This window comes from Emys orbicularis, chromosome 19 (genome assembly GCF_028017835.1).
Source record: "Emys orbicularis isolate rEmyOrb1 chromosome 19, rEmyOrb1.hap1, whole genome shotgun sequence".
NCBI classification, from domain to species: domain Eukaryota; kingdom Metazoa; phylum Chordata; order Testudines; family Emydidae; genus Emys; species Emys orbicularis.
In genome coordinates, this window is record NC_088701.1 from 14,085,395 (window position 1) to 14,105,022 (window position 19,628).

Sequence of the window (19,628 nt, forward strand, 5' to 3'; positions counted from 1 at the left end):
ACCTCTTATCTGTCTTCTTGTTTGTCTGTGTGCTCCTTATTTCTGTTCCCTAGGTGTCTGACTGCTGGCACTGACTCTCATCTCCGTGCAACCTCTCCACGTCACTTTGCCATTCAATTCTGCCCTGTCTGACTGAGACTCTCACTTGTCAAAAACAGTTGAACCAAACTGACATCTTCTAGTAGTTCACAAATGCAAATATTATGTAGTGTGGCCCCGATATTGACCTCTGCAAAACACCCCCTCTGGATACATTTCCTGCCTTTTGGAAGATTTAACAATAGTGATTTCTCTCTGCTCCATATTCACCAGCCAGGACATTTTGAGGATGTGTGTTATGTGGGACTATGTACATTGCTAAGAGCTGTTTTGCATTTTGTTTTTCGGGTGCTGGGCATCACTGTTGCGAACAAGGTAAATTCTAAATAATCTGCCCTCAGCTCTTGCATTTTCTATACACAAGTTGCTTGTTTAAATTGCACAGAGCTTGATTTCCTTGCTACATCAAGCAGGAGTCCTGGCTGCTCTGGTGTAAGTGGACCTGGATTTATTTGATGAACCTGGGTTTTCTTTTCTCTGAGGTGGGTGCAGAGCCGGGGTCCTCTGCCTTCTGGGGTCTGTGGACACCTCTCTCCTCTCCTGAGGCTAGATTTAATTCCTGATCTTTATCTTCTGGACTCTGGTTCTTCTCTCAGTTTCTCATCCACATCCTCTTGTTTCTCCTTCTGGATTATGTAGGACATGTACCTAAAATTAACCCTCATCCAGAATGTCACGGAGATTAGCTGTGCCATCTTGGAGACCAGAGACTCCCAGGAGTTCGAATTCTCTTACAAACAGGAGCTCCTTGGCTACATGCTGGTGAGTGATTAGGAGCTTTGAGGACTGAAGTACAAAGGAGTTCGTTGTAATGTAATAAGACTGGTTTTTCAGGGAGATGTTATTTTATCCATTAGCTGAGACTGTGCAGTCTCATGAGCTACCTGCATGGCACCCCGAATGCTGGGTCCACTCTGAGCTCGGCAGAGATGCTGACATATAGTGGGCTGTAACTGGAAGGAATGGCTTGTGTCTGGTGAGTTATCTTTCTGTCCTCCGTATAGCCTGCAGATGGCCCTACGGTCCATTTCTGAGGCAGAGAGCCTGCTGAGCCCGGTGTCTGTTTATTACAGGTCTGGCATATGGCCCTGTTTCAGGGTGTGAGAGGAAGACCTCTCTGCCTTTCAAATCCATTTCCCATTTTTTATATCCCTATTAATGCATTTCAGGACTTCATTAAAAAGGAACCACTGGATTCCCTGGCAATTCTTGCCATTGGACATCTGAGGTAGGCTATTTTCTGCCATATTTCCTGACACTGTGATGACTTCTTAGTTGTTAATTCATGAGTGTCAGGTTGGGAGCAGTCTGATGCCTGCAGGATTTGGCTCACATGCTGCTCACCAGCAGAACTTTCATTCTTGAGGGTTTGAATGTGTCCATTTGGAGGTTTGTTCTTGAAAGACACAAGATTGGAGGTTGTGGGGCATGCAGTACAATGGAGGAGAGTTCAGATGGGGAGGGAGGTGTCTGGCTAGCTGGCAGGGGGAAGGAAGCTTGTGGGTTTCTCTAAAAAGGGGACTTGAAGCTTTAGCTTTACTTCTAGATGAGCCAATACTTAATAGAGGTGCAAAGAGGTGCTCAGCTGCAAAGTGAAGGGTTGTTTGCATTTGGGGTTCTAGACTGGGACAATCTCTAGTCATTGGACCCATTTCTTGTACTTGGAGGTGGTACTGAGTCTAATGCATGACTTTTCTCCCTATCTTCTGCCAGCAAACTCAAACCATCTTTGACCTTGGAGGAAAACCGTGAACTCCTTGATCAGTGTTTCAAAAGTTTATTTCCCCTTCCTCCCTTGGAGAAGACTTTTGTGGCCAAAAGGAACATTAAAAAAAACAAATACCCGAACCGACCGCCTCAAAATCCTCCACCCTCTTTCCCAAATCCTGAAGCGCCTGCTTTTTCCCCACAAAACAATTCTTATTAAAACAGCCTCATAAATCCTTTAATTCCTATTAAGCGAGAAGGCCCATATGTAAATTGTGAAATTGCAGGACAATCTGTTGCTTGTCTTGTGGACACTAAAGGCCTTAAGATCTTTAGAATTTCCCTCTGTTCCTTTGTCATCCTCATCTATTAATGCTGTTGGTATTTCAAATCAACCTGTTCCACATCCTGTCACAAAACCTCTTTCTGTTTCACTCATGTTCATCTCTGATCAACATGCCTTTTTACTTAGCCCATCGTCTCCTGTCAATTTACTGGGACAGCATCTTTTGTGTAAATTAGGCTGTACAATTGATTGTACACCAAATGGCGTATTCTTACAAGTTCCTAATAAAAATACCAATCTGGTGTTAGCTACTTTACACACAACAGAATCAGCTCAATCACATGCAGCTTTCAGCCCTGATCTTGTCCACTTGTTGTCAGATACCCTCTTCTCTCTGCTCTCGACATGCAAATAAGGTGGGGCAAACTCAAACAGCCGAACCAGATAAGATCTCTGTGAATCCTTCTAAATCACTTCCAAGGGTACCACAGTACCCACTGCGCTCTAAAGCAAAAAAAAAAAAAGCACCAGTAATAAAGTCTTTGTTACAGCAGGGTATTATTGTTTCTACTACTAGCTCTTGTAATAAGCCCATTTTCCCTGTAAAAAAAAATAAAACAACCCACATTGCTTTGTTCAAGATCTCCGCGCGGTTAATGCTGTTGTTTTGCCTTCTTTTCCGGTGGTCCCAAACCCGGCTACAATTCTTTCCTGTATGCCCCCTACAGCCACTTACTTTACTGTTGTGGACCTTCCCCACACACAAATAGTGTCAGCCTTGTGCCCAAAGCACAAAGGTTGCTACGAGTAACAATATGAAGGTTACATTAAAAAATTGCAGCCGTGCTCCTTTGTACAGGCAGTGGCGGCCAGAGGCAGAGCTGGGCGGGAGTTTTATCACCAGAAAAAGTGGATTTATAGACAACAAAACTTTTCAAGGACAGATTGGTTTCAATGAAAGGTTTCTCGGGTCAAAACGAGACCCCCCAGTAACCCAGTGGTTTTGGGCACTCACCTCTGCTGTGGAAGACCCAGGTTCAATGTCCTGCTCAGACTTACTCCAGTGTAGAATGGGAACAAATTTGAAACCCTCCAATTCTTTCACAAAACACAGTCGGTTTCCAGCCCAATCGCACTCATTGCCTGATCCCCTTTGGAAGCAGATTCACACACATGGAAGGAGTTTCCCTGCAATAAGGAAGGTGCGCACATAGTCACATTTAGATGGAAGTATTCTGCTTCTGGCAATCCCCCCGCTGCTAGCGCACTGCATTGCTGCACACTGGGGTCGGCCTGGCTGTTCACCTCTCCTGCCCCGGCCTCAGAAATGGCTAGATTATCAATTCAGACAGGACCACTGCGAGCACCTCGTCTGACCTGTGTAACACAGGCCACAGGACTTCCCTGAATCAACTCCTGTTGGAATTGGAGCAGATTGTTTAGAAAAACCTCCCATCTCGATTTAAACAGCGTCAGTGATGAAGAATCCACCACGATGCTTGGTGAATGGTTCCAATGGCTAATAACACCCCAGATAAAAATCTGCCCTTTTCCCCAGTCTGAATGTTTCTAGTTTCAGCTTCCAGCCACGGGCTCTCCTTAGACCTTTGTCTGCTAGTGGGACTGGCCCAATATCACATTTTTATTCCCCTAGGTATTTCGAGACAGGGATCACGGCACCCCTTAACCTTCGCTTTAAGAAGCTCCTTGCGTCTCAGCATAAGGCAATTCCTCCCCCCCCCCATTTAATCATTCTCATAGCAACTCTCTGCCCCTCTCCAATTTTTCACCTTCCTCCTCAAATTGTGGGCGCCAGACCTGGCCATGGCATTCCAGCAGCTGTCGCTCCCCCGCCAGACACAACGATAAAATAACCTCTCCGCTGCTGCCTGCGATGCCCGTTTATCCATCGACCAGATGCCACCTCCCCATTTAAGCGCGGATGCTCGTCCCTTTGGGCTGCCAACTCCAGGCGAGTTCAGGTACCGCTAATGGCAGCCGCCGGCCCCCCAGCCAGATCCCTGAACTCTTTGGGCCTTCAGGGAGAGGAACAGCTCCCGGCTCATCACAGCAACAACAACCGTCCCCTAGAGCCGAACAACCCATTATTTTTTTTTAAACAAAACTTTATTGGTAATTGTTTCAAATATGTTTACAAAAAGCACACTGTTAAAGAGAAAGTGGGAGCTGGTGGGGGGGGGGCTTTTGTTTTTTGTTTTGTTTTTTCCAATGAAACAAGGTTTGTCAGAGGACACAGACGTGTGTCCCGGGGCAGGGCGGATGATATCCCCACACTCTAGATGGGACTCTCAAGCTTCTTTGTGGGAAAGGGGGATTTTGGGGAGAGGGCTACTGGCCCTAGAACTCAGCAAACTCCCTGACGCACTCCTCAGTGATCGAGACACGGATCTCCTCTTCCTCGTAGTCATTGAAGTTATTCGTGTCGTCCGGGCCTTTGCACTCTGGTATAAAGGGAGCTTCCACCTGAAAAGGGAGGGGAGGGGCAGGTTGGGCACGAGGTGAGGGATCAACATTTGTATCCCCCCCGCCCCACTCCTGGGTCTGCTAGGGGCGCACGATCAGGCCCCAACTTTGTAACAAGGCAGGCAAGGATCAGCCCCCCTCACCCCCGAATCCAGCCAGAAACCCTCACACTTTTCAATCATGGAAGGGGAAGCCCATGACCCTGTTTAGGAGCCCAGGAACAGGGCCCCCAGCACTCTTAAGAGATACAGGATCGGGCCCCTTAGCAACCAGGTGAGGGACGCAGGATCAGCGCCTCCTCAAGCCCCCTTTTATCTAGCTAGAACTCCCTCCCCTCACTTTGCAATCAGGGAAGGGCAGGGGGTCATGAGCCCGTTGGATCCCCGAAAGAGCCCCCACTTGCATCATCAGTAGGGTTTTAATCAGGACCTTCAGCACAGCCCTCTCCCACCGGAGAGGGCTGTGGCAGCAGCAGTAGTAGGCTGTTATCCTCAGGGGGTGGGGACTGGACCATGCTTTTGCTGCCATGTTACAAACAGGTGACTGAGGGCTCCCTACTTTAAACCAATGCTGGGTGAGCATACCGCCCCCTAGTGGTTGGACCCAGCCACAACACCCTGCTACAGAGTCCCATGGAACCAATGCGCTCCTAGAGGCCTGGGCACTGATGATCCCAGGTTCAATTCCTGCTGATGGAGGCCGCATGCATGTGGAAGTTACCCAGGCTCTCCTCTGCCAGCCGCCACCCGCCACAGTCCTCCTACCTTCCTCTGGTAGACGGCGTTCCAGTCGGTGGTAGCAAACCACTTGTGGTTCTTGATGTCATTGACCCCGTTCTCGAGGTTGCCAAAGCGTTTGGTGAGGTCCATCTGCAGCAGGTTCCAGAGCAGGTCCTTCAGCTCCGAGCTGAAGCGAGACGGGAACCGGACCTGGGGTGGGGAGGAGAGACAGAGGTCTGGCTTTTACCTGCCCTGCCCTCGTGGCTAGATTCATAGATACACCTAATAATGTACAGCCCCTTGCACGGCTATGCCTGGGCGCTGAGACCCTACCATAATACACCTAGTAATGTACAGCCCCTAGCACAGGGGGTCCTGGGCTACACCTGGGGTGCCTAGGCACTACCATAATACACCTAATATGTACATCACCTAGCACAATGGGGTCCTGACCCATGACTGGGGCTTGTAGGCACTATCGTAATACACCTAATAATAAATAACAAGCCCTTTAAAAACACTCCAGGACAATGAGTGGACAAGAAGTGTGTGTGTGGGGGGGCTACTGAGGACTGACACAGGAGCTGAAATGGTTAATTAGTAGCATCACCCCCAGCTCTTACTGAGCATTTTTCCTCCACAGATCTCAAAGCAGGGCTGCCGCATCATTATACTCATTTTACATAAAGGGAAACTGAGGCACAGGGAGAAGTGACTTGCCCAAGGTCACTGAGCAGGCTGGTAGGAGAACCGGGAACAGAACCCAGGCCTGTTGAGTTCCCCACTAAGTTTAAAGCTGACCGTGTCCAACACGAGTGCTTGGAGATCCTTGGCGAGAAGGTGCTGGGGTGGGCAGAGGAATATTATGGGCTCTTTGTTACTATGGCGATGAGTGCTCTACCAGTGCTTGGAGATGACTGATGTGTTTAAGGAATGTTTAGTCTTGCAGTGTAGCAGGGTTGCGGAGGGTTTTGCAACTCACAACAGTGTATAAGAAAACCAAAGGCACCCCATGAGAGTTACAGGGAGCACATTGGTGGTGGGGTGGGGGATGGAGTCCATGTGTTGAGGAAATAGGGGTACGTGGTGAGGGAGGGTCCATGTGTGGGGGACACAATGGGGAGGATGTCCATGTGTTGGAGAACAGGGGTACGTGGCAAGGGAGGGTCTATGTGTTGGGGTGCAGGGGGAATGGGGTACATGACAGGGAGGATGCCCACGTGTTGGGGATTGGGGGAACATGGGAGGGCATGAGTATGTTGGGGGCGCAGCATGTGAGCATCTCTCTGATCAGTCGCTGAGACTTGGCACCCCCCTTTTGCTGGCAACCCCCCCCCCCCAAATCACACAAGTGTCCCCTCCCCCAGCCCACATACCTTGCCAGAGACGATCTTCTTGTAGATCTCATTGGGCTGGTCCGCGAAGAACAGGGGGTAACCAGCCGCCATCTCGTAGATGAGGACGCCCAGGGCCCACCAGTCCACAGCCTTGTTATAACCCTGCCCGGGGAAAGCAGGCCAGGGTCACGCACCGAACATTTGGGGGGCGGGAAGAACCACCTGGTGGCCAGGGATCAGCTAGAGATCAGGCAGCGGACAGGCCCTCCCCAGCTCACTTTGCCGAGGATGATCTCAGGGGCCAGGTATTCCGGGGTCCCACACAGAGTCCAGGTTCGGTCTTTCACCTGCTTGGCAAGACCAAAATCCATCATCTGGAGCCAAAACACAGAGAGGGGAGAAGCTGGATCAGCCCGGAGGTGTGACAGCAGGAGGGGAAGGGGAGGAGCAGATGATTGATGTATTCTGGCCATGTTGGGGTGTCTTGGCTTTGGCAAGGGGATGGCAGCAGAGAGAGATTTGGGCAGGGAGGAAGTCACTGCAGGGAGCCAGGAGCCAGCTCTGGGATGGGGAAGGGAAGGAGTGGGGGAGGGGCAGCAGCGTCACCTTGATGTAGCCCTGCTGGTCTATCAGGAGATTCTCTGGCTTCAGGTTTCGGTAGATGAGATCCAGCGAGTGCAGATACTCAAAGATCAGGACGATCTGAGCAGCGTAGAACCGGGCGTGAGGTTCACTGCAATGAGGTGGGAGGAGAACGTGGTAATCCCAGACCAGATCCGCCCCCTCTCAGCCAGCCCAGCACCCTCGGCCCCCTGCCACCCCCACCTTCACCTTCCTTATAGATCCCCAGGCAAGATGCCCCAACCCTTCTAGGCCAGGTGGCCCCATCTGCCCTAGCCAGACCGCCCCATCTGCCCTAGCCAGACCACTAGCCCTAGCACACACATCCCACCCCCATTGCTAGACCCCTGACTCCATCCAGCCTGGCAACCCAGGGCAAGCCCCTCCCAGACCAGCATCCCCCTCCTAGCCCCAACACACACACCCATGGACCCCCAGCTCCTTCCAGCCTGACTCCATCTAGCTCTGGCATCCCTGCCACTGACTGTGGCTAGTGCTGGCAGAAGACAGCAGCAGCCCTCCCCATGGGGAATCCCTTCCTGACCAGCCCAGTTGGGGGATCAGGTCACGTGCAGCATGAGGATCAAAGCCAGCGTCACTGCAGATGCTGCTAATGGATAAAAGGTCTAGTTCTCTACTGAACTAAATCCCAAATTCACAGCTGTGGAAACAGTGGCACAGAGTTATTCTCCCCGCTGCCCAGAAGGAGTCAATGGCAGAGGCAGGAAAAGGACCCAGGAGTCCCGACTCCCAGTCCCTCTTCTCTAAGTGCTAGATCCCACTGTCCTCCCTGAGCCAGGGAGACAACCCAGGAGTCTAACAGCCACCCAGCTCTAACCGTTAGCGACACTGTCTCCAACATCGGCTCCCGTGGCAACGCTTACCTGAACCTCCCGATCCGCCGTAGGTGGGAGAACATCTCCCTGCCCGGGATGTATTCCATCACCATGTACAAATTGGAGTTATCCTAGAAGGAAATGCAGCAGCAACGGATTGCAAGATTCACTCCGAGCCCCCGTCAGCGCCTGCGACACCAGGATGAAACTGCTCCCCACACCCCTGCTCCTTTATTAGCCCCATCCCTTTCCGGGCACTAACCCCACACGTCTCCAGGGAGCCTGATGCACTGGCCTGGCTTCCACATAGCACACAATGCAGTGCACCCGCTGTCTGGGAGATGACAGCCTACTACTGCCGCCAGCTGCTGCTGTTACTCCTTTAGCTCAAGGGCCAGAGGGGCTGCGCTGTGGTGCCGAAGGTCCCGGGCACACACCTGCAATGGGAGTTGCTGCACAGACGCGGCTGGGGAAGAGACTCACTAATGAGAGGGCGCGAGCTTTATTTGCGTGGAGTATTTAGTGCTAGAGCCCTAGAAAATCCAACCCCTCCCCACACCTCTGGTCTAGGGGCGGGGACGGGCAGGCCCAAGATGGATTTCCCAGCTGTGATGTCTATGATCAAAGGGGAAATCCAACCTGCCGCCAGGTCGGACACCCCAGAGGAGCAGAAGCAGGAAGTGAAACTTCTCAAAAGCAGAGTGTGAAATTGACCAGGCTGGCTTCATCCTCCCTCGCAGCTGCAAAGTCAAAGAGCAGCCTCCGAAGTAACTCCGCTGAGCCCAACAAAGCCATTCCACTAGCGAGACCCTACCCGGCTCAGTGGTGAGAACATGAGCACTGAGCACCCTTGTTTTTTTCAATGGTTTGCATGCAGAGGGGGTGGGACTCAGTTTCCCTGGGTGTTACTGGTTTAACGAGGTGATGGGAGAGGGAGCTTGTTGTTACAGAGGACCAGCGACAGAACTTGGGACCCCAGCCTATGGCCCTGGAGAATGGATACCCCAGCGACTGGTGACCAGGAGGCCCAGCTCGGGAGTTCTCGTTCTGGCCAGTGGGAAGACAAGGGGCTGTGAAGAGAGGACCCCGGTGACCTGACCAGGCGGTTCCAGACACAGGGGGCCAGAGGACGGCTGACAGGAGAGGAGGCCCAGGGGACCCTGTTTACCAGGACAGAAGACGAAGGACAGAGGCGGGACTTGGGGGAGGTGGTATCAGATGCCCAGCTGGGAAGCAGGGGGGCTCGGGTCTGGAGAGAGAGAGCAGGCAGAGCCCACCTGGATGTAGGCGAGACTTGGATGTGCTGGGTTGAGGGAGGCCAGGCCCGAGGGCCCTGAGAGTTTCCTATGCTGTGTTCAGACGCTCAATAAACCCTCCTGTTTTACGCTGGCTGAGAATGGCTCCGGTCAGGAGAACAGTGTTGCATTATTCCCTCTGGGAGTGAAGGCCCTGGAGGTCCAGAGCGAGTGGACTCCCTGAGGGGACCCATGGCGAGAGACAGGTGTGCTAAGGCTCAGAGAGGTATGGTTCCAGGAGGTGGAGGGGCTTAACCCCTGAGAGAAAGTGGACCCCCGAGAAGGGCTGTCACACTGAAGGGGATTCCCCCAGGGACTGCACGGGACCAAGAGTGGGCACAACCTGTGAGTCTGGGACAGTAACTGTTAATAAACAGAGGTTAAGGATATTTCTGTGTGAGGCTCTTTCACTGGGAAAAGACCCTGCAAACCCACAGAGTGTGAGGTGACGCCCTGAGCCCATGAAGGGTGAGGCTAGGTGCCTAAAGTGAGAGGGTTACGCCTTGAGCCCCAGGAGCAGGGTAAAGGTGGGTGCCCAAGAGCGTAAGGGGAACAATGCCTGAACCCTGCTGTCTCTAAGGGGACGAAGGGAGCTCAGCCCATCCTTGGTCTCCCTGCTCAGGCAGTTCTGGTCTGCGTGACATGGGCCTTCCTGACCCTGTACCAGCTAAACAGGCCCCCAACACCCTAGTGGTACCTTGATGGGGCCCAGTCAGCACATACCAGGCAAGACTGTCGTAGGAGAATCGACTGGCTCAGCGAGCCAGCCTGTGTAACAGCAGCCACTGGCCCCAGTGCTACTGTGTCACCCGAGAGCTACATGGCATGGAGCAGGGGTGACATTTCCATTGAAGCAGCTTCTGCAGACAAGGGACCAGAGATCAAAGCTATTTAACCCAAGAACGATGAGGGGCCCCAAGAAAACGACTCTGCCAGCACTGCCTGCTGTTAACACGCCCATCACCCTAGCCTCCAGGCTCCCGCAAGGGCTGGGATTTATCCTGCAACCTCCTCTGAGCTGACCATTCTTCATCGCTACAGCATACTAACCTAAGGCTGACAGACAGGAGACAGGTCTCGCTTCAGAGCCAGCCCCTCTTTAATCAGGCCAGCCACAGGGGGTGCTGTGGAGCTCGAAGGCACAACTATCTTTGCTCTCCCCCTTACACACAGGGTGTAGCTCACAGACCCCAAGATCCAAGTTCAGAGAAGAGGGTCCAAGCCCCATCGCTGGGGCTTGAATTTTAGCTTTCACAGAAACTCCATCAGGAGGAAACGATCCCACGTGATGGTTTCAAAGTCTCCACGAAGCCAATTGTGCATGAAGTTAGGACTTCCTCTGAGACCCGCCCCCCTCACCGCAAAGCAGAGCTCATGCCCTAGGGACAGCACAAGGGAGCTGGAAACTGAAACTGACTAGAAACAAAAGCAAAACCGACCAGGTGGGGGGGGGGGGGGGGCAGTATCACTGTTCAAAACCTGGAGTCAAAAGCAGAACAGAAGAGACTGAAAAAGGGGAATGATCAAAATTGATTTTTCTTAGCTCCAAACCTGATCCCAGACGTCACGCCAGGAACGTTTGTTCTCAAGGTATAAGAGACGAAGACTGTGCCCTTCGACCCCTTCAGCACAGCTTTGGTTTTAAATAGGAAACAAATCGAGGGGATTGTGGGAGTCGGGGAGGATGGGGACACAGCCCAGGGCTGGGCTGGCAAGCAAAGGACACCTACCTTGAAGGAATACTCCAGTTTGATGAGTAATGGAAAGTTGATGGCCTGGAGCATCCGTTTATTATTCAGGGGGTGATTAATTTGTTTGAGCTGCACTACCTTGGAGAGAAAAGGAAATAACATCAGATCTTCTTCTGCTGGCCCCTCCCACGCACTCCCCTCTTCTGCATCCCCACGCAGGGTTCAGCTCCATATCCCTCCCCCTCACTGGGGATTCCACGGCCTCAGGCCAGATCTCTGCGGCAGCCCCCTGCGTCTCACCTTCGGTTTATCCAGGATCTTCATGGCATAGTGATTCCCGGTCTCTTTGTGTTTCACCAGCATCACCTTCCCGAATGGGCCCGTGCTCACAGGGTCTTGATTCGATCAAACTGATTCAAACTGGCCGTGTTCTGGAAGGGGGAAAACAAACCTGATGGGGGGCCAGACTGGTCCTGGGGGCATCAGGAAGGAACCTGCCCACAACAGTAGGATTTGCACTGCAAGACTGGAGGGGTCTTTAATGACCATGAGGGGGTTGTTCTTGAGAACATTGATTTGAAGAAGTAGATGTCACATTTCACCACCAGAGGGCGCCAAAGGAAACCGCTACATTTTGAATGAGACACAGACAAGGGATTCTCTGCTCCTTGGGCAGAACCAAAATCCAGTTCCAGACAGGCGACCCGCCCAGCTCCATTCAGTGGGGGCTGTGCATTAGAGGCGGGGGAGGGGCTGGGAGTCAGGACTCCTGGGTTCTAGCCCTCGGTCTGTGCGGAGAGGGAGTGAAGTGCAGTGGTCAGAGGGCAGGAGACTAGGAGTCACAAGATCACTTTCTAGTTCTGCAACCAACTTCCTATACCCTTGACCAAATCCCTTTCCCCTGTGGGCCTCAGTTTCCCCATCTGTACCATGGCGTTAATGACACAGGGTGTGCGGGAGGACTAGCAAAGTGAAAGTGCTGCACAACCACCCCAGGCGGGATTTCCAGTGGGGACAGACCCAGGGCTGACCCCAAAAGCTTTTCCGGCACCTACAAACTGGGGCACTGTGCCCAAGCACAGGCAGCAAATGGAGGCCCTTTGAACAGAGTCCCTGTTAACACAACCCCCGGGAGCCAATCTGGGTCTGGGCTGGATGACCACGCTGGGGCCTTGGGAGGAGGATGGGGCAGGGGGAGACAGGCTGGATCAGGAGGAGTCCCACATGGTTAGTGTCCCTCTCGACCAGCAGAGTGGAGTTGAACCTACAGAGTTCTTGGCCCTCCAGTTACCAGAGGGCAGATTGGGGGGGGGGGAGAACAACATGGTCCACTCAGCCCCAGGAGCAAAAATAACCCCAGACCCTCAGCAGAGGCTGTGTGGCAAGGTGGCTCAGTGATGGGGAAAGAGATCCAGGGGGTGATTGCAGAATAATCAGCCTGGGGCTACAGAGGCCTTGATTGGGAGGTGGGGGTGGGGGTGAGAAGGTGATCTGGGTTGGGAGCCCAGTACCTGGGATGGGTTCTCCCATTTCTTGAGGAAGTCTTCTTTGGCTTTGTCTATGAACTCTTCCACTGTAAGGGAAACAGAAAGGGAGCAGCGTGAGGAGTCAGGAGGGGTGGGGCACCCAGCCTGGTGGACAGAGCTCCCCTTTCAGCGCCCCCCGCTCAGCGAAGAGGCATGCAGTCACAAAGGGGGATGGCAGTGCCTGATTGGCCACAAAGGGTGGCTCAGCTGGGGATTGGCTAGAGAGAGGTCCAAACACCCCCATCCCCAGACCTGCCCCTGGACACACCAAAGAACCCCGTCAGGGAGGGCTAATGCAGCCCCCAGCACCTACCAAAGGGGCACACTTGTGCCTCTACCCCCCCGCTGAACATGCCACTCGGGGGTGCCTGTTCCACGTCCCGCAACACACAACCTGCACCCCACAAGGAGACACTCGTACAACCCTCCAGTCAAATGACGTTAAGATGCGTGGATCACGTTGCCCTAATGGGAGGATACGGGATCTACTACTGCTGCCAGCAAAAGGGGTGAAGGGGGAGGAGATTCCCCCTTAGCTCAAAGGGCAGAGGCCTGTGTGTAGCCTTCTCTCAACCATGCAGGTAGCAAGCACCAATCACACACACACACACACACACACACACACACACGCGCGCGCGCACACACGCACCTGCAGAAAGCAGCCGGGAAAGTCGCAAACCCCAGTTGGGCTTTGCCCACAAAGCTGTTAAAACAACCAGACGCAGCCTCCACAGCAGCAGCCTGGGAACAGCAAGTGCCTGGCTCTCTGGCATCCAACCAGGTGATCCTTCCTTCGCCAGCCGGGGGGACCGATTTCCCAGGACAGCTACTTCAAAAATGGGGAAAGCTGGACCAGTGAAAACCGCAGCAGGGAGAGGGCTGAGGGTTTGCTTCCTAGATGAAAGGGCGGAAGGGAGCCCCGGGTGGCAGCTGCCGGGCTCAGTTCTGGCTGGACCGACTATGTAACGCTGCCGGGTTTGAAGCTGTAGTGTTGATGGTGTAGTACAGCCTAGAACCTGGGACAGGTGTCTTTTTAAAATCAAAATATGTAAGGGCGGCGCCGGCCCTGTCCCAGGCACATTTAATAATTAACTTGCGAGAGGAAATGCCCGTCTCCCCGGGGAATCTCTTGGTGGGAGCAGCCGATGACAGGAGCACACGCACGCTGGGAGATCAGCTCCCTGGGCATCGCTCTATGGGTGATCGGGGGGTGAAAGTTCCACTGTGCCAACCCCAGAGGCGGCTGCCTCAGGCGAGCCCAACACTGAGGCTCCAGCAGATTTCCCCATTTGCGAGTTTCTGATCCCAAAGCGCCCCCTACAGGCTAAGGCCTGCAACCAGCACAAGGCACTCAGCGGGGTAAGCTGCTCCGGGCAGAAAGACATGGCCACACGGTAGATGCCTCCCGGGTTCACACTATGATGCGGTTGCCGAGAGCTTGTTTGCCACGGGAAGGACCCTGCCAGCCCTGTGAAGACGCCAAGGAGAAGAACCTGGCATGATGCAGGGGGCTCCGCGGGGAGCACGGCAGCGTCAGGGAAGGCAGTAACCATTTCTCAGCTGTGGTGAACAGTGCTGAACGCAAGGGGGGAAATTCAGGACTCCTGGGTTCTATCTCCAGCTTTGGATCTAGTGGGACAGAGCAGGGGGGACAAGGAGTCCCAACTCCTGAGTTCTCTTCCAAATCTAGGCAAGTCACTTCACCTTTGTCTCAGTTTCTCCATGTGTAAGCAGAGCCGATCCTGCCTCGTCTTTGGGAAGGCGCTGTGTCCTTTCCATCCAAAGATCCCAATCTAAGCACTAAACCACACTGGTTAATATCTTCCCTTAAAGACATCATCATCCCCAGCCTGATCCCGCACACCCAACAAACCAGGGCTCATGAGTCAGAAACCAGCCTGGGAACTGACCAGTGCAAAGAGGCCCACAGGTGGCAGTGCCACAGCCCGTCTGCCCCAGCACAGGGCACCCCACAATCACCTCCTCACCACTGCCCGCCCCCTCCACCGGGAGCTGGTTAGAGCCAGGCTTCTGCTGCAGAGAAAGTCACTAAGGGGTTACTGCACCTGCCTTTGAGCCAGCTGGGAGATAGGCGACTGGCACGTGCACAGTGGTATACTGGGCAATCCAGCGTGGCACTGCCCGCAGCCCTGACTCTGCAAACCCTAATGCCACATGTGGAGCTTTACTCATGGGAGGAGAATTACGCCCCGTGTCCTTGCAGGATTGGAGCCCAAGTTCCTCACAGAAAATGGATATAAAACAACATAAAAAGCTTAGACGGTGCTTTCACCGAGTCAATGGGCCAGAGGCGCAGGTAGCGTGACTCGCATGGCTGTATTGACTTGAAAACTGCATGACACCAGCCGAGGATCTGGCCCCATTGACTCCAATGGACCGAGGGTGATTTGCACCCGCCGGGGAGCCAGCCCTGTATCTCCAAGGCTTAACTTTGTGTTCTTAAGTACCACCAGGCCCAAGGGAGTAGCCAACTGTGGCCCAGCAGCCCTGGCGCAGGCCATCGCCCAGGGGCACTGATGGGAGCATCCAGCTCCTGGCCAAGGTCACCGTTCGCCGCACACTAATCCCAGCGTGCTCTGCCTTAGGGGGAAATTCCGACCTGTCCAGGCCTCGTCCCAGCCCTTCTGCTTCTAAACTTCACCTTTTCTATTTTGGCTGTCACGAAGAGGAAGCGAGAAACACCTGTGCTCACAGGGCAGGTTAGCAAGACAGCCCAGGGGTCGGCTCAGCCAGGAGAGAGGTTAATCGACCTTCATTACATGGAGAGTCTTTAAACCACAGGGACTGGCTCAGACCCAAGGTCCATCTAGCCCAGGATCTTCTGACAGCTGCCAGCACCAGCTGCTTTGGAGAAGGTGCAAGACCCCTGTTGAGATGAGATCACCTGCCAGAGGGGAGATGCCTCCTTGCCTCTGTCAGAGGGCGGCTCATGCTCTGAAGAGGGAAAGTCAATAGCCTTTCCAGCCACCTTGGTTAGTTTTCTTACCCCTCACTATTATCACTCTGTCCACTTAAATGTCGTATTGGGTTCAGAATCCTGGTCTCTCTCAGAAACACAACATGGTATGACAGTCAGGTGGCAGTGAGTTCCACAGGTTAATAGCACAACAGGACATCTCCTTTGCTCAGTTTTCAATTTGCTGACATTTTGGCAAATGCTTGTGCCTCACCAGGCAGGCTGAGCAGAGAAGGGTGGTCCAGTGGTTAGAGCGCTTACCCTGGCTGACCTGGGTTTGATTCTCAGCTCCCGCCAGACTCCCTGAGGGTGTGTCTACACTGCAATAAAAGACGTGTGGCTCAACCGCAGCTGGCTCAGGGGCTAAAAACTGCACTGTAGACATTCGGGCTGGAGCCGGGCTCTGAACCCCAGCGAGGAGGGAGAGGTTCAGGGAGGGAGAGAATTTTTTGATGAAAATGTTTTTCCCTCAGAAAGTGCCAGTGTGCCAAAGCCAGAGCTGTTTGCAGGACAGGGGGGGTTGGACAAATATCCCCATTTGGGAATCATTGGGAAACCGTTTCCAAGCTGCCTGAACGCCCTGCTCCGACATTTCTCAACGGTTCCACGTTAGTTCAAAACCACGTCATTTCACCATCCCAGGGAATTTATACTGAAAAGGTAACAACAAAAATTAAAAGGTCAAAATGAAGGCCAAGCATTCCAGCTGACCTGCTACCAGGTCGGCTTTCGGATGGCCAGCGCGCAAAGAGTTTGACTTCTCACCCTGATTTAGGGATGGCACTTTTTTTAATATCTCCAAAATCCTCCTAGGACGACGCTAATAAAGCAGGGAGAACAGCACTGCCCCTTCCACACAGATGCGGTGAAGGTAACAGTACTCACATGTGAGGTGCGCAGATACTACAGTAATTAGGACCATATCAACACCCTACACAGAAGCACCCCATATGCTTTCTCTATCCCATTCATAGAACGTCACCCATGGGATTAGTCACAGGCATTTTGATGGTGCTCCTTCAACCAAAGGCCAAAACACTGCTGAATCAAGGGTAGGTCTCTCTCTCTCTCTCTCTCTCACACACACACACACTTCCTGCTCTGAACGGAAAGGTGATCCCGGTAGCTCCACGATGCACAGAACCACCGCTCGGCTACAGTGCAGCCAAGGCAGGAAAAGCCAGCAGAACTCCTAACGCCAGTTAAAGGGATGGGAGGGTGGGTCTCAATCAAGCTCCCCTGATCTGACCCTCCGCCACGCCATCCGGGGTTATTTTGTGGCTAAGGTGGAGGAATGGGAATCAGGACTCCGGGGTCTCTCTCCAGTTCTGAGAGGGAGGTCTGGTGGTCATAGTAGGAAGGGCTGGGAGCCAGGACGCCTGGGTCCTTTCCCCAGCTCTGAGAAGGGAGTGAGGTCTAGACGGGAACGGCTGGAGTCAGGACCTCTGGGTTGTATCCGTGCCTCAATTCCCCATCAGGAAAAGGCAAATGATACTTCCTTTTTCTCAATCTTTTGCCCGTCTTGGTCTATTCAGGCTGCAAGCTCCTGGCGCAGGGACAGCCTCTCACTGCACCTGTGGAGTACCTGGCACTGATCTCAGCATGGTGCTACCACAGTTCAAAAATCACTGCTGGGCACAGAGTGGGGTCTAGTGAGTTAGAGCAGGGGTGAGGCGGAAGGTCAGAACTCCTGGGTTCTGTTCCCAATCACAGGAGGGCTGTGGGGTCCAAGGGTTAGAGAAGCGCAGAACTAGGAGCCAACTGGGACTGGCCTCTGCCACCAACTTGCTCTTTCACCTCAGGCAAATCACTGCACCTGGGAGCCTCAGTCTTCCTCAACCTCCTCCCCCGTTTGTGAACGGACACTGACCCCCCCCCCCCCACACACACACTCCTACGCACGCTGGGGCCTAACACTGACAGATGCTGCCGGGTGTGGTGACAGCTCCGGGTCTGATCGCAACAGACACCACTGGATGGTCCCGTTTTATACTGTCAGCTGCTCCTCCCCTTTACAGCACCAGCCCCCGATCAGCAAACATTCATTTACTAGCAAATTTTGGGGAGCCGAGACCCACGACCCCTAGGGCTGGGCTCCCTGAACCAGCAGGACAGGTTGCAGGCAGCGCTACCAGTGGGACTTGCATCCAGGCAATGCAAAGGGAGAAGGGATCAGCTAACTGTTCTCAGCTTATGGCTAGAGAGGGGTGAGGGGAAACAGCAATTAAGAGGGGATGTGTAGGAGTGGGAAGATGGGGGACCCCAACAAAACCACCCCTGCAAATGTGTCCAACACCTGGTTGGAGAGATCAGGGTGCAATACCCCAGGGCAGTGGGCCTCAACCTTTTTTCATTTGCAGACCCCTAAACATTTTTGAATGGTGGTGCAGGCCCGTTTGGATATTTTAGACAGTCTGTGGAGCCCCACAGGTTGAGAACCACTGCCCTAGGGTCCCCACAGCTCCAACTTGCCCCCCCCCGGGGCATAGGGCCAGAAAGAGACACCTCAGATGTGACTGGAGAGGGGTGTCCTAGACCAATGGTTCTCAATCTCGGGCCGCTGCTTGTTCAGGGAAAGCCCCTGGCGGGCCGGGCCGGTTTGTTTACCTGCCGTGTCCGCAGGTCTGGCGGATCGCAGCTCCCAGTGGTTCGCCGCTCCAGGCCAATGGGGGCTGCGGGAAACAGTGGCCAGTACATCCCTCGGCCATTGGCCTGGAGCTGAGAACCTAGGCAGAAGCCTATGGACTGATAATGATCATGATTAATATGTGCTTGATATATTATATATATAAAAAAGATCATAAAGCATAATGCTTAAAACTAACTTCTGCTTCATGAAGAATGGTTAAATTTCCTTTTTCTAATTATTTAAAAAATACATTTATAAAATAACATGTTGTAAAACTATTATTATCACAAATTGCAAATAAAAACTTTTTAAATGAATAAGCATTTTACTTGCTTGGGCGCATTTGCCTCATGGCGCACAAATTTGAACTCTGCTTCAAAAATTTGCAAAGAAGAATTTTTTTGCACACATGGCCTGTCAAAAACTAGAGGGAACATTGCCCGGTACCTCCTAACGCAGCCCCCCCCCCGATGCCCCGCACTCACCATACGCCCCCCCGTGCTCCCTCCTCCCCCCCCGGGCTTGGGTCCCGAACTCTCTTCATCCCTCCCAGGGCCCCGATCCTGCCTCCAGGCCTCCCATTCCCCGTTCCCCCCCATCCCGTGCTCCCCCACTCCCAGCTCCCCCCCGTGGGGCCCCGATCCTCCATTCAGGCCCCGTGCTCTCCCCCCCCAGGGCCCCGATCCCCCCGACAAGCCTCGCGCTCTCCCCTTCCCCCCACTCCCTGCTCCCTGATCCCCCCAGCACTCACTGCTCTCCGGCTCGCCGCCCTCCTTGGACATGGCCCCGTTGCCCATCGCTGCTCCCTCCAGCGCGCGTTTCCCTCAGGAAACTCGCCGAGACCGTTATCGCATCGCATCGCATCGCATCGCCTCCCCTCCTCCCGCGGCGGCAGTTCCTCGAGCTCCGCGAGCTGCCCGCGTGTGCCTGCCGCTGCCGCGCGAACAGCCGGCCAATCAGCGTGCGTCACCCGCCTGCCTCCGCCAATCCCCACCTCCACCCTGGCTGCACCCGGGGGGTGGGCGGGAAGGGCCAATGAGTCCCCGGTCTGTGCCTGGGGGGTGGGGGGAAGGGCCGGGTGAGTCCCTGGGGGATGTGGGGGAAGGGCCGGATTAGTTCCCGGGCTGTGCCTGGGGGATTGGGGGGGGGATGGCCGGGTGAGTCCCCGGGCTGTGCCTGGGAGCTCCAGCTGCCCTTAGGGAGTCTGGGGATATTCTGGCTCTGGAGGCCATGCCTGGGGGACTCCTCATGCCGTCAGTTCTCCCTCCTCCAGAGCCATAGGTCAGCCAGGCTGTGGCCAGTCCTGCTCTGGGCTGCACAGCCGCTGCCTCCCAACTTGGCCCTGGGCAGCTCCTGTGCACAGGCTCCGTGGAAGAGCTGGGCTGGGATGTTTGGCTCCTGGATTCTCGGCCCTTGAGGGA

General features: G+C 53.9%; 2 pseudogenes; both read right to left on the reverse strand.

Moving 5' to 3' along the window:
- The window catches only part of LOC135891996 (patatin-like phospholipase domain-containing protein 6), a 536,125-nt pseudogene that overhangs the window by 137,811 nt on the left and 378,686 nt on the right, over positions 1-19,628 (reverse strand).
- Positions 4,451-19,004, reverse strand: LOC135891808 (cAMP-dependent protein kinase catalytic subunit alpha-like; annotated as a pseudogene).